The sequence below is a fragment of the Carettochelys insculpta genome, chromosome 2 (genome assembly GCF_033958435.1).
Source record: "Carettochelys insculpta isolate YL-2023 chromosome 2, ASM3395843v1, whole genome shotgun sequence".
Lineage (NCBI taxonomy): Eukaryota > Metazoa > Chordata > Testudines > Carettochelyidae > Carettochelys > Carettochelys insculpta.
Window position 1 is genome coordinate 60,337,086 of NC_134138.1, and position 14,212 is coordinate 60,351,297.

A 14,212-nucleotide genomic window follows, 5' to 3' on the forward strand; every position below is an offset into this window, starting at 1 on the left:
AACTAAACCATAACCCTTCAAGATGACCCTGTCTTCAGTACAGACAGAAAGAAGGATGGGCAGTGGAATACAAAATGAAGCCATGCATCTCATTGTGGAGTTGTAGTTAAAAAAAAAGGCAAGGAAATTTTAGGACACATGACATCTAGGATAGGAAAATACTACTGATATTTTTGTAAGGTTTTCACACACATGAATAGCATACTCACATGGAGTAGCATATTTAGTTCTCTTCACCCTTTTTCAGAAACGATTTCATATAAGTACAAGCACCTCAGAGGCGGGCGATCAAGGTTATCAAAGACATGCCAAAACTTCCATAAGAAAGAAGATTGGAAAGATTGGCACTGCATAACTTATGGAAGAGAAAAAGAAAAAAGGACTACAATGACATATACAAAATAATGAATAGTGTAGATAGTGGGAAGAGAAGCAATTGTTCTTCCTTTCTTCATGATAAAAAAACACTGAAAGTAGTAACGTGGATAGGCAACAGATTCAAAACTGGTCAAAGGAAATTTTGTTTATATGACTCTTAATTTACCGGTGAAACTCATCACCACTCAAAATCTTTGAGACTGTGAGTCTGTGGCATTCACAAATAGACATTCCTCTAAATAAGAGCATCCAGAGTTAAAGGTCAGATTTTAAAAAGTCATAGTGGTGTACGTGTGTAAGGGAGCAAGTCAACTTAAACTGATTGGGAATAGGTAAAAGCTTCCCTTATAAACAGGTTACTCCACAATTGTCCATGATGGGCTTCTTGCACTTTCCTCAGAAGCATCTGGTATTGACCAATCTAGCTTCAGGATACTGGGCTAGAAGTATCAGTAAAATAATTTGATTTCATATGACAATTACTATGTACCTAGCTTGTTAGTTCTTTGATGCTGCCTCTAGGCAGCTTTCCCTCCTGCATTATGGACTACTGCCCTGACAGGAACATTCTTAACTGACCTTCTGAAAAGCTTACTGTTTGATCTGAGGCACTTCATGATTTAGTGATATTGCCAGTGGTGCTGGACATTGATCACCAGGGCATCCATAACAAAAATCATCTGAAAGTGTATTTGGAGCAAAGAGAATCAAAATGATAATGCATATTTTGGAAACTGCCTGTTTACCATCATCATAACCTATTTTCTCCAAACCTGGCTTGTTATTTAGGTCTCACAGGGATATACAGACCAGGTTAAGTTTGCTTTTTTTTCCAATTAGCTCTTCTTTAGCTCTTAGAGCACTAGATTTCTGATCAGAGCAGGTGGAGAAGCATTTCTCCCTTCTCCCAAGCTCAGATATCTCAAACAGCTTCTTCAAAACAAGGAGACTCCTTTGGAGTCAGACCAAGCACTGAAAATTTTACCTCCAAAAGAATATTTTTGAACAATTAATGAGAAACTGAGAAAGTGAAATAAGATGAGAATTGGAAACATGCCTTTACTATAGCAGCTGTACCTGCCACTTTTGTAAAGTTATACCCATCTCTGTGTAGTAAGACAGCACGAAACAGCCACACCACCAGTAGCATGGATACACAAACACATGTGGTTTTAAATTCAGTCAGTGCTCAGGCACTTTAAGAAGCCCACAACTACATCTTCATCACCTGCCATGGGTATGACAAGTTCATTCTACAAGAGGTGTGAGTGGCTCCATACAAGGAGACTTTATCCCCACAAATCCACTCTTGGACAATGTCCGATGAGCTAGAGTTCTCTAGGGCTAGAGCATCTCAGGACCCTCCCTTCATCTTCCTTATCTCAGCAACAGCCACATTATGAGATTTATAGTCAGGGAGAAAGTGGTAGCATTCATTATCTCTACTTCCACAAGGCTCTTCAGGAACAACAAATGGAGTAGGAAGTAACTCTCTATCCCTAACTCAGCCCTTGCAGGTGCTTCCCTTCCCACTATCAACACTTTTATTTTGTATATATTGTTATATTCCTGCTAGTTTTTCTCTTCATCTTATGCAGCCCCAATCTTTTCAATCTTCTTCCTTATGGATTTTTTGCATGCCTTTGATAACTCTGATTAACCATTTCTGCTTGTACTAGAGGTTGAACCCTCTCATCCAGCATCCTTGGGACCTGACTATTGCCAGATGAGAAAATTTGCCAACCACAGGAGATCAATATTGTCTGGCAGCATTACCAACATTTCCACTGCTTCCTGGACTCTTAGAGGATACTTAGGGGTAAATCAGCGTTAAACAACAGCACAGAATATGGAGAGCCAGGGCTGGTGGCTGTAAACAAATGTTATGGGAACACAGGAAACTTGACCACACTCAGGATAAATGGTCATCTGGCTAACTAAAATGATGCTGGACTATGTAAATTGCCTGATGAGAGAGTGCTAGATTACAGAGGTTCAACCTGTAGTACTACATACTTCCTCAGAAAGGGTGATGAGAACTCAATAGGCTACTCCAGATAAGAATGTGCTAGTGATGTATATGAAAGCATTATAATAATAACAGTACTATTTTCCTATCCTATTCCTTATGGAGCCTAAAATTTCATTGGTTCTTTTTTTTTGTGGGGGGGGGTACACTCCCACTGCACATCTTTATTTTGTCCATCATCTCTCTTTCCCACAAGGCTACACTCTACCTCCCCAGCCACAGATTGAGTCTTCCGTTCAGAGCTATTAGAGTAACTGGTAGACCAGAAGACAGAAAGGGAGAGTAATCTAATTCCCATTGAGAAGCCAGACAACAATCTTGTGGGACAGCAAAAAAGCTCAAGCTTTCTCTGCAAGGCCAAAGAGCTGAGGGCATTGTGATAAGAGCTTGAACACCACACTGTGAGATTTCAATTTTTTCCATTACCAGATTACTAAACACATCTGCGAACTTCTTCCACCACCATTCCCACCACCAAAATAATAAATAGTACTAATATGTAAGATGTTAACATGCTTTCCACCTGTAGAACATAATGTTATACAAAGATAGATATGGTAGGTTCACTGAAATACAGAGAGGTTAAATGAGTTGCTTCACAAATCTATGGAGGATTCAGCATAATCTTCTGGATACTAGTTTCAAGCACAGCTGACTTTGCAAAGCCAGTAAAATTACTTCAGAATGACAAATTCACTCCAAGAAAATAAAATCTCAAACAACACAACTGTATCACAATCAGCGCAGGTGGACTCAGATGGCCCACATTCCGTGGAGAGACTGTTATTGAGGAAACACCAGTGGAACAGGGAACGTGGGCAGTAAGGGCAAAAGCAGCTCAGTCATATGGACTGCATTTCATAAAATTCCACTTGTTCAATTTAGCATCCATTCTGCTTCACTCCTTGTGCATGAGAGATGATGGCAGCAAAATCTGACGGAGAGCTATGGAACTCACTGTGAAATTTCCTGACATGTTGGAGTTTGCAGATCCAAACCTAGCCCAGAAATGGAGCTGGTAGGAGAAGTTCGAGCTGTACACACACTTGACCATGCAGGAGGAAGACAACAGCAGGAAAGCAAAGCAATTATTTTACTTGATTGGGGAAAAGATAGAGAGATCTGCACCCTGCTGAAGTGCACTACTGCTTCCAAACTCACAGCAATCCCAGCAGCCCCATTTCTTCCCAAAGCAGAAAGAAACTGTGGAGTATTCTTCACTAGAGACCAGTCCAAATGTGATGGAATAGGCCCCTGTGTACAGTCTTACATACAATGGCTATTGCATGCAATTTTGGAACTTCACAGCATCCTTAATTAGGGACAGGCTAGTCTGTGGCACTTAGGATACCTAGACATGGGCATGCAGTAAAAACTTCAAAAGAAAGGATTTAAGCCCCCAGAGGCACAACACATGCAATGAGACAACAGTGGAGTGCAAGTAGCCATATCAATAGTGAAGTGCATTTGCTCTGCGAGACAAAGAGGTAAAGGAGAAATGCCATGCACCAAGGCAGCCATGCAAGAATCTAGCAAGTTGTGCAAGAGCAAAGGAAATTCTCTGAAAGAGTCAGACATTTACAAAAGAGGGAAGGCACATCAGATGGTGATGATGATGTCCCATCTGTGCCCTTGGGTCTGACAGGGTATCAATTTCAGGCTGTTGGGAGAAGAAAGAAACAAGGAACATCACCATGTGAGATCTTTTCATTTTTTCTGGGAAAAGAGCCCAGCTTGTTGAGAACCTTTGCAATATCATTTGATCTCTGCAGAGGTGTGCACATGCTGATAGACAAAAGCTAGCCACAGAGATGTTCCAAAGATTTGACCAAGCACTGGAAAGCCTGCCTGAGGAAAAAATAATTCCAAATTATATCCTCATTCTAAGTGAAAGGGAGCAATGATACAGAAGCTGAATGAGACTGTGACAGAAAATTACAAGCTACCCTAAAGTGAGGCAGTGAGAGCAGAAATTCAGCCCAGCAAAAATCTGACACAAAGAGCAAGGTGACTTATACGGGAAATCTTCTCACAGCAAAGAGAATGAACACAGATCCCAAAATCTAGCGTGAGGCAGTATGTTGAGTGGGACTGGGCAGCCCTGTAACAGCAAACATTTAACATGCTGAAGCAAATTATAATGGATGCTCCCCATCCCGCAGTACAATCAGCTAGGAGAGCCTCTGAAGATCCAATGTGATGCACTGGACAAAGGATGGAGTGTTACTCCTTTGCAGCCAGTCACTTATGCAAGGAGAACCCCTTCAGAAACTGAACACAGTACACACAAATACAAAAAGAGCTTCTAGTTGTGGTACTTGGAGTGGAGCAATTCCATTAGTACATCTATAGCCACCTGATAATAGATCAATCAGACCACAAACCCCTAGAGACATTCATCTCAAAGCTCCTTCCTAGTGCTCCAAAGAGACTGTAGCACATATTGATGTACTTCTACTACTACACAAGGGACAGATCAGCTATTGTCCAGGAGAATTACTGATGTTAGCTGACACCCTGAGCAGACCACATATACCTGGTCTCAGTGAGGTGGGGGAAGAGGATCAAAACATTCAATTCATTAACATGCTGCACCGTCTCCCACTTTCAACAGCAAAGCTGATGAAAATCAGAGAAGTTATCAAAAAGGACATCCAGCTACAGATAGCAAGGGACTGATACTAGTAAAGTGGCCAAAAGACAAAAAGCCAAATACTGGTAGACGCAGAACCATATTTTCAAATTAAAGACAAACTGAGTGGACAGAATACATTTCAGAGCACAGACAGCTGTTGTCCCCCATCGATCATTATGAACAGATGTCATCCAAAAATACATGTCTCACACCTGGGCACTGACAGCTATTTTAGACAGCTTTTTAGGTTGGAGAGGGCATTTATTAGGCGGGAACAAATACGAACTCTGCTCCTTGATAGAAGGATGTTGCACTTGTCAGTTGTGTGATAACTCCCAGCAAAATGAGATTCATCCAATAAGCTGCCCACCCCATCATGGGAAAATTGGTAGCAGACTTATTTCATTTGTAGTTAATTACAGTGTTCTGTTATTTGCATTTTTGGTAGTTTGATGCCCTGCCTGACACAAGAAGCGAGTTGGAGACTGGCAAAGTGAAGGCCCACTTTGGGAGCTACGTCATTCTAGCATTGTATTTACTGACAATGAATGACAATTTGCCTTGGAAGAATACAAGGAATTTATCTGCACACCTTCACCCCAGTATGCCCCCACAGTAATAGTAATCTGAAATCAGTTGAGAAAACAGCTAAAAGAGACTTTTAAACATGGCTGCTTCTTGTGGTTCAAACCCTTCCTTAGCATTTTTGGTCACAAAAATACCCTATCATAGGGGTGTCAAAACAGCCCTGAACAGCCACTGATGAGACAAAAGACCAACACAAAATGATGAGAGATCTGTTTCAGCAAAAAAGAAGGGGACATTGCTGAAATGAGCTGGCCAACAGGCAGAGAAAGCAAACACTAAGGTATAATATCAGCCACACCCCTGTGGATTCCGGTTAAAGGCACTCCTGTGATAATCCAGCCATTGGAAAGACAGCAGAAGTAGTAAACTGAAGGGATTGTGAAGGTTGCAAGGGCATCCACATCAGACTAAGTCATTACATGTGAGGAACAAGGGATCCAAAGGAACAAGAGGAACTTTTGAGCCAATTGATAAACACTCAGAACACAAGACTAGAACTGCTAACATTGCTTCCACCTGATTTATTTTAAAAAAAGAGCACACATTTTTCTGTTTGCTTGGTTTTGCTGTTGCTGTGGCAGGATGCCCCAGGCTTGGGAATTCACTCATTTCATCATTCCTGGACTACCTTTGCTCCATTTTCATCTCCTTCAATGCCCCCTGCCTCTAAAAGCTAAAGATTATCTTAATACTTTACCTCCCACAGGGACGGTAGCACAGGAAGCTTCCCCTGAGGCCACGTTAGCTGAGGCTTTATGTATCTGTGGGCTGTAAAACAGCAAGGCTGGCTCCATCCCTCTGGAGACCAAGCAGGTCATTTCCATGACATGCTTGTTCTTGGCAGTCCACAAAGGGAAGGTCCCAGGGTTCTTATTGAGCGTAGGCTTTCTTTATATATTAGCATGAAAACCTACCACTGCACCACTGGGTCATTCTGTGCTATTTCACTGTGTGAAGTCTCCTGTTCCAAGTACAGTGAAACAAATATTGTAACCTACTTGCTCTAACACTTTAAAGGAAAACCTAGATGAAGTTTACATACTTACTGTACTATTCAGAATAATTATTTTATAACCATTCAGGTCACCTATGGGCTTCTCCTCAATGCCCATCATCTCCTGCACGATGCTCTGTTCTGGCACAGCTAAATCAATGCTTAAGGTTTGAAAACTAGAAGAAAATGTTATTGGAAATCAAATTGACTATAGCCCTTTTTTGTTAAAATATGGTGAATGATAACAGTTTATAGGGAAGAAGAAAAATACACTTGATAGAATTCCTATTTAAAAACATTTACTAAAATTAATTTTAAAATAACAAATTTTAACAATCCTTTTTTAAGAAATCCAAAATAAAGATTAACTTCATAAGGCTAACATTGTATGTTTGAAAAATACAATAATTTAAATAAAACACGTACATTTATTGAGTTAAGCACGCAAGCAATGCTGGGTAAATCTGCTAGTAAACACCTATCTCCAAAATAGTTCTCAGACATGCAAAACAGGTGCTATGTAGACATTTTGTATGTCCTGCACATAGAGTAAGTAGAATTGATTCCTTTTACATTGCCTTTTCCATCTTTAATATGCCCACATTTCCTGCTCTGAATGAAGGGTGAGTAGCCAATATTTCACTGGGCAGCCACCTTCACAATGGAAGTGATGCCTAAATAGCCTAGTATAGGTTATGGTCAAGGAGTAGCCTTGCAGACCAATGCTCAGACTGAGGGTTAGTCTATAGTACTACAGTCAATCGATCTAAGTTATACTATTTCAGTGATGTGACTAACATAGCCGAAGTTGACATGGCTAGATCCACTTACTAGTTAGTGTCTACACCACACTGGATCGACTGGCTATGCTCCCCTACCAATTTTCCTTACATTTCTCAGGTAGGTAGAATACTGAAATGGATGGGAAATTGCACTTCCATCCAGTACCCATGTTTTCTACCACATCTGCTACACTGATACCACATCATCAAATCACAGCAATGATGATTTACCCGGTAGCATGGACATGGTCTGAGTATCGCAAGACATGCAGGGGGTTACGCTAATCAATCATTTCTGTGTCTTTACTGACAACTGAACACTGTACTGATGTGATTTTTGAAGGACATCAAAGTCACATCTGAAAAACCAGACAACGCATGTACACATATGGAAAAATTTTATATATTATATTAGAAACAACAGGTTCGTGTATAGGGCTACATTTCTTTTTTCATTAATTTCAAGTGGAAACGTGATTTAAAATTACTAGGTTCTAATTACCAACTTGGACATTTTAATCAATGTATTTATCCATTAAGTACAGATGGTGTGCATACATATATTAGTCTACTACACAAAATATTTGTCAGTGTTTATTTTTCTTTGTACATGTGTACAATAACTTGAATTACAGTTACTAAAAACTGGCTACAAGAATTAAACTTCACACAGCATTTCAACATAAATCTGAAACTAATATAAAAAATGAAATATTTTCGCTAGTGAGGTTTGTGTTTAGAAACAGAAAAGAATGAAGTTTTGTCTATATCTGAAAAGAGTTTTCTTCACCTAAACAAATGACCAGAATAAGATTAAGCAAAGCATGTTTTGGCTCATCAGATGTTCAGACATTCCAATTTCCTTTTGCACAATGATTTTTATGCAAATAAGTGCTGCACAATCTCCTGACCTCTTTTACCATCATACCAGGACAATGACAGTTCAATAATTGCAATGGCACATATCTGGGATGTTTGATTTTAAATTACAAAGTTGATGCAAGTCTATTGAAATGAAAATAATGTGACTTTGTGTTAATTCCAAAGTGATGAAAGTATCGTTATTTCATGCCAAACAGAATAAAGCAAACTGAGTGATCAAGGTGGTTGGCCCATTTTGACTCATGGAAGCACCCTCCCCATCATTCAGAACCCCCCCTACCCCCACCTCTCTCAGTTTTTAATTCGTAAGACTGGTGCTTTCATCCATAACGAGAATAATGAGAAAACCCAAGCAACGTTCCTTAGGGGACTGTTTCACTAAAAGTTACCTAAGGACTATATCCCATTTGCCTTCTTGCTCATGATAGAGACAAGCAGTGCATTCAATATCTCTGGCTGATTTAATATCCCAATATGCAAAGAGCATCATGGAATCCAGACAGACTATTCTGCTTCACTGATGACAGATGCAGAGGAAAGCTAGAAAACGTAAGCTTTTGACCTTGAACCAGAAGCAAAATGGACATATTGCTTTAAAAAAAAAACATAAACGTATCACCCCAGCTGAACAGCAGGTGCTGCATGATATTTGTAGTTCCTGCAGAGGATGCCAGCTAGCAAGGCCACTCAGCTGACCATGAAAATTCTTGGTCATAAGTGACCCAAGAATAGACTATAAATCCATCCTGTAAAATATAATAAAAGCCCCATTTGTTCTTCTGTCCTTTTAGTGGATTCTTTAGAAATCTGATTATGTTCATTTGTTAGGAAAACAAAGACCCATGGGGGCCTCTTTTCAAAATAAGTTTGGAGGCCAAAGGAAAGGCACTCCTCTTAAAACTATCATGTGCAGGCAAAGATTGTGCATAATGCTGAGAAGTATTCCAAGCGGGTTTGTCATTTTAGCTCATAACACAGATAGCATACAATAGTTCTTCATTAGCTTGTAAGAAATTCCTACTGAATTACAGATACTTAACACCATTTCCACCTCTACTAATTATCCTAACTAAACTATAGGAGGCCAGGTATTTAGATGGAATAAGTGGAACTGCATTGATTTCCACCAGTTTGGGTTTTGAACTCTAGTTTATTAAGGGACACTCTTATCAACTGAAAACTGTCAACTTAATTTCATTATGATTAAAAGTAGTATAATTAAAATATCTTTCTTTCATTGTTCCGAATATAAATGGAGAATTATGCAAATCTATCAAAACATAGTTAAGGAATAAAAGGGACAATTTGCTTCACTCTACCTGTGTTAAAAAAAATAGATTGCTATGTTAGCAGTGAAGACAAGTCAGTCAAAGTCAGTTCTGAATGTTTTTTTTTAAACGATTCAAAGTAAAGCTTTACGGTTAGAAAATAAATACATCTTTGTTTGTTTCCTCAGTCATCATTAGCAATAGACATAAACGTATTCTGTTTTTGAGCCCATATGGAAAGATAATCAACACTTTCTGCTTCTGGGTTCTTTGCCAAAATGCCTTATCCCACATGCCTTCTACCTTAAAACATAAAAGAAAAGGTGTTGTTCTGGTCAAATAAAGAAATAATTTTTACTAGCGTACGTCTAATGTTAAAGCTGCCTAAATCCTGCCAAAGACATTAAAACACCATCTGTAAAACAGATTTTCATTAAATTGATCAGTTTAAAGTTAAGCAGCTAGGCAGATGATGCTTTAGAGCTAACCTTTAACCTTTAACCTTCTTAAACTGGATTTAGGTCACTCTCTTCTTTTGGGTAATACCCTTACTGTTTTAGAACATGAGAGGTAAAGTGATCTATTCAAATTGAACTGACAATCATAGTATTAATAGTGTTACGAATCAATATTTTGTCAATAAAGAGAAAAGCAGTTTCCACACAGCTGAGTATTTGTCTGCTAACTGCTGCTTGTCAAGTTCCCTTAAACTCTAAACAAGTGTATTTTGTAAAACAACGGGAGGTAAATATGCCATAAAATACATTTCACCTGAAGATATTACCTTGTCATTAAATGACCGAATTTTGGAAGACTACTTTCAGCATTTCTTTCTGCAATTACAAAATGCTCTGGCTAGCTCTAGACTACACTAGTTAACATTTCAATTAACTATTATCCTCATTAGCCAATAAAATGGATACCAAATTTTACTGCTTACATATTAGAATTACTTCAAAACTACTTTATGTATGCCAAGTATGATGTACGCAGTGCATCACAAGATAACTTACTGGATACAAAATGGCTTCCTTAGAGCAGTTATAATTATACAGTTATGTTACACCAGCAATTATCACTGTGCTACCACAGCTTTCTCAATCTGCACAAGTTTAAATCTTATTCCTGCAGAATGAAAATGCATTTTGTTGCTCTACAGCTTTCTTCCATTTACTTGTAAAGTTATTGAACACTCCTAATACATACTTCAGAGAATTCACAAGTCTTCTGTGGTTTAATATTTCTAATGCCAAGCTTCAAATTTTCCAAACGTAAGTATTTTTGATCTTCATTTAGACCAAAGTGAGTGAGTTCATTCAAGGTAAAACTATCATTATTCAGGTTCCTAGCAGTCACATTAAGAATACCACTTGAATACCATGAGGTTAGGAGTAGGGGCTTAGGGTTTTTTGGTGGAAAGAAGGCACGTTAATAACTTAGAAAAACATCTAAAGGTTTTATTTTGTCACAATTAGAATCTAATTTTAAAATTATCTAAAATTGCACAACTTCAGCAGAAAAGCTCTGTTGCTCCGGTAGCTTTAAAAGGTATGGTTACAAAGATTCATACTTTTATTCCATCAATAGTAAAGCCCAGAGAGAAGAATCAAGCTGTTATGGTAACATTTATAAAAATAAAACTCACAAAAAATATTTAAGTAAAGATTATATGTAACTAAAATTAAAAAAAAATTAAGGCACTTGAAGAAGCAAAGAAACAAAATAATAAGGCTTTTGTTCCATGCTCATATGGTTCCAGTGCTAAAGTTTCTTATTACTAAGCCATATTTACAGTATCCTAATTTTATAAGAGTTAGACAAGCTACTTGAATATAAAACACTATTCAAGAATATTCAACTTCACCTCAAGGCAAATATCTATTATTCATACAAATTCATGGTTTTTTTCCTTAGGTGCTCTAAAAGTTTATCTGATGTACCAAGACAGAAAAAGTTTAAAACTGCTTGCTTACAACTGTTTATTAACTGCTTGACCTGGATCTGACTGAACTATCAGCTCTGCCAGCTGGTAACTTTGCAGACTTGAAATAGTTGTACAATTACAACCCAAGACCCGATTACACACTCACCACTCATGTTGAAGTTTATGGTTATTTGGGGAAGATGCAAAACCTGTAGGATCAGGATCATTACACACTACTTAAAAAATTTGAAATCAAGAATGTTTGGATAATTAGGGACCTGACCCATATTGCTAACTCCATACATTTAAAAATATGTAAGTCAGGCTCCAGAAGTCATGAGAGTGACTTAAAAATCGAGAGGTTTCTCTTTATTCTTTTAAAAGTATTCTTTTTATTTACCTTCTACTTTTTGAGCCTCTAGGATTCAAGTTTTCCAAGCTTTTCTCTGTAATCAAGAAGGAGGAGATAGAAACTCCTTTAAAAACAAAGGCAAGAATTCTAACTTCAGCTATGTTTACATTCCAGTCTGCCATTCCAGGAGCCCTCGGACAACATCCCAGTAATCCTCATTCCACGAGGAAGAAGGGATGTCTCAGCAAAGGGGGGTTTCCCAACGTTTGGCCCTATGTAGATGGGCCAAATGTTGGGGGAGACTCTCCCTGCAGAACCATCAGAAAGAGATATGCAAATCTTTGCACAATTTGCATACCTTGTTGATGGTGCTCTCAAATCTAGACATAGCCTTTCTCACATGACTCCAGGGACTGCAACTTCAAGAAAGATGCTGAATATGAGGAGACCCATGAAGCAATCACAAGAATTGGCAACACTGAATTTCACCCCTCTGCACGCTTTTGTTACTCCTTGCAACTCTAATGGAGGATTCACTCCAGTGCAAAAGTGCTGCAAAAGGCCCTGACTCTGGTAATGTTTAAGGCCTGGTGCATGCCCTCTGCATTGTGATACTATTTCACCTTAAATAGTTCAGGCCTGAGCTACTTTAGACTGACACTTTCCTCATACATCAGCTGAACTGCTCAGACCAAAGATACATCTACACTTCCTGGGAGATCGACCTGGTCAGGGTCATCTTCTGTGGTTTGGTTTTGTGCACCTAGTAGGGATGCACAAATTCAAACTGTCAGGGCTCAACAATTGACCCCTGTACTCCTCATTATTACAAGGAGTAAGGGAGATCAATGGGAGAGTATTTCCCACTGAACTCCTTCAATGAGGATGGCCAGATGAGAGGATCCTAGGTAAGTCAATTCCAGCTAAGCAATTGTTGTAGCTCGAATTGCATCTCTAGGATCAACTTTCAGGTCTAGTATAGACCAGCCCCAGCAAAACAAAAGTTGAAAAAGGAGTGGAGGGGTTGCAAAGCATATGCAGTGAGGAAGTCTGGAATCTGAATCACATTCCCTTTTCTTTATCTTTAAGACTTCATGATGCAAACCCAAATTTATTTGGCCAGGAATTCTCCAGGGAGGGTCCTTTGAGCTGATGAAGGGAAACAGTGTCCATTTGAGTGGATTGTTAATTTTCAGAGGTCAGTTTTGAGCACTGGATTCAATTTGTGTCTTGCAAAACTCCACATATTCCAAAGAATTTTTTTTAAAAATGAAAGCACCTAAGTGATAAGAGTCCAATTCCATTTTTAAAAGAGCTAGCCACAGTCTCGAAATTTTGAAAATGGAACTTCAGAAGTTCAGAAATATTTTCCCTATAGTTATTTATAAGTGCATTTGAAATTAAATTAATAACAATTGGTACAGTTATGGGAGGACAACATGGATCCCTTAGTGTTATTAATGCATACCTACTGTCTTCATTTTGTAAGCAGTATAAACCACCAATATTACAGCTATCATGTTAAAAATGCTTGTTTGATATTTTTTACCTAGGTACACGGTATTAAAGAGGCAAAGCAGGCGAGGTAATAGCAATACAACCTCCTGTTGATCCAATAAAAGATATCACCTCACCCACTACATCTCTCTCATATCCTGGGACCAGCACGGCTACCATGGCACTGCATACAAAGTGTTAATTCAAAAACTAATATCTGAACTTGGCCAAAATCGGGTGAAACATTCTTTCTTGCCTAGAGATCTACTGATTTTTTCTCTATTCCATGCGTATAAATTTTCACGACGATTAGAAAAACAGTGTAGGTACAGTAATCTGCCATTGATTCCTGACGGTTTAGTTATCACAAATTTCTATTATAAATCAACAGGTAACACTTGCAAAATGGATTTTCTAATCACATTCATACCTTGTTACAGTGACTAATGCTTTGCAATACTTCTGAATTTTAATATCCTCTAGACAAAAGTTTTTAATAAGTCAGTAAGTTACTCATCTTGGATATGAATGTGTTACATTTTCTACAAGAACCAACACAATCGAGCCAGTCCAGTAAACATACTGCAGAAAATAAGTTACCCAGTAATTAGGGTTTGGAAAAAGTCATGACAAGTTGTATAATAAATGGTATTCATCACTCCCACATATCCATTACATCTGCATAGTTTTTTCCAGTAAAGATAAAAATATATTTGCCATTCTACTAACATATTTATCTATACCACACCCTTTCATGTTTGTGAAAATCATTATTGGCTTGAAAAAGAAGGGCAGACAAAAGGACAATGTTTATATTTGAATACTCTTGGCAATAAAATGGTGTGTGCATGTGTTTACTATACACACTGATGTTAAATAGTTT

At 38.4% G+C, this 14,212-nt stretch overlaps 1 protein-coding gene across 3 annotated transcripts in view; it reads right to left on the reverse strand.

Annotated features, from left to right (window-relative positions):
* ZFHX4 (zinc finger homeobox 4) overlaps nt 1–14,212 on the reverse strand; it is a 201,375-nt gene that overhangs the window by 148,934 nt on the left and 38,229 nt on the right. The gene's annotated exons all lie outside the window — the stretch shown is intronic.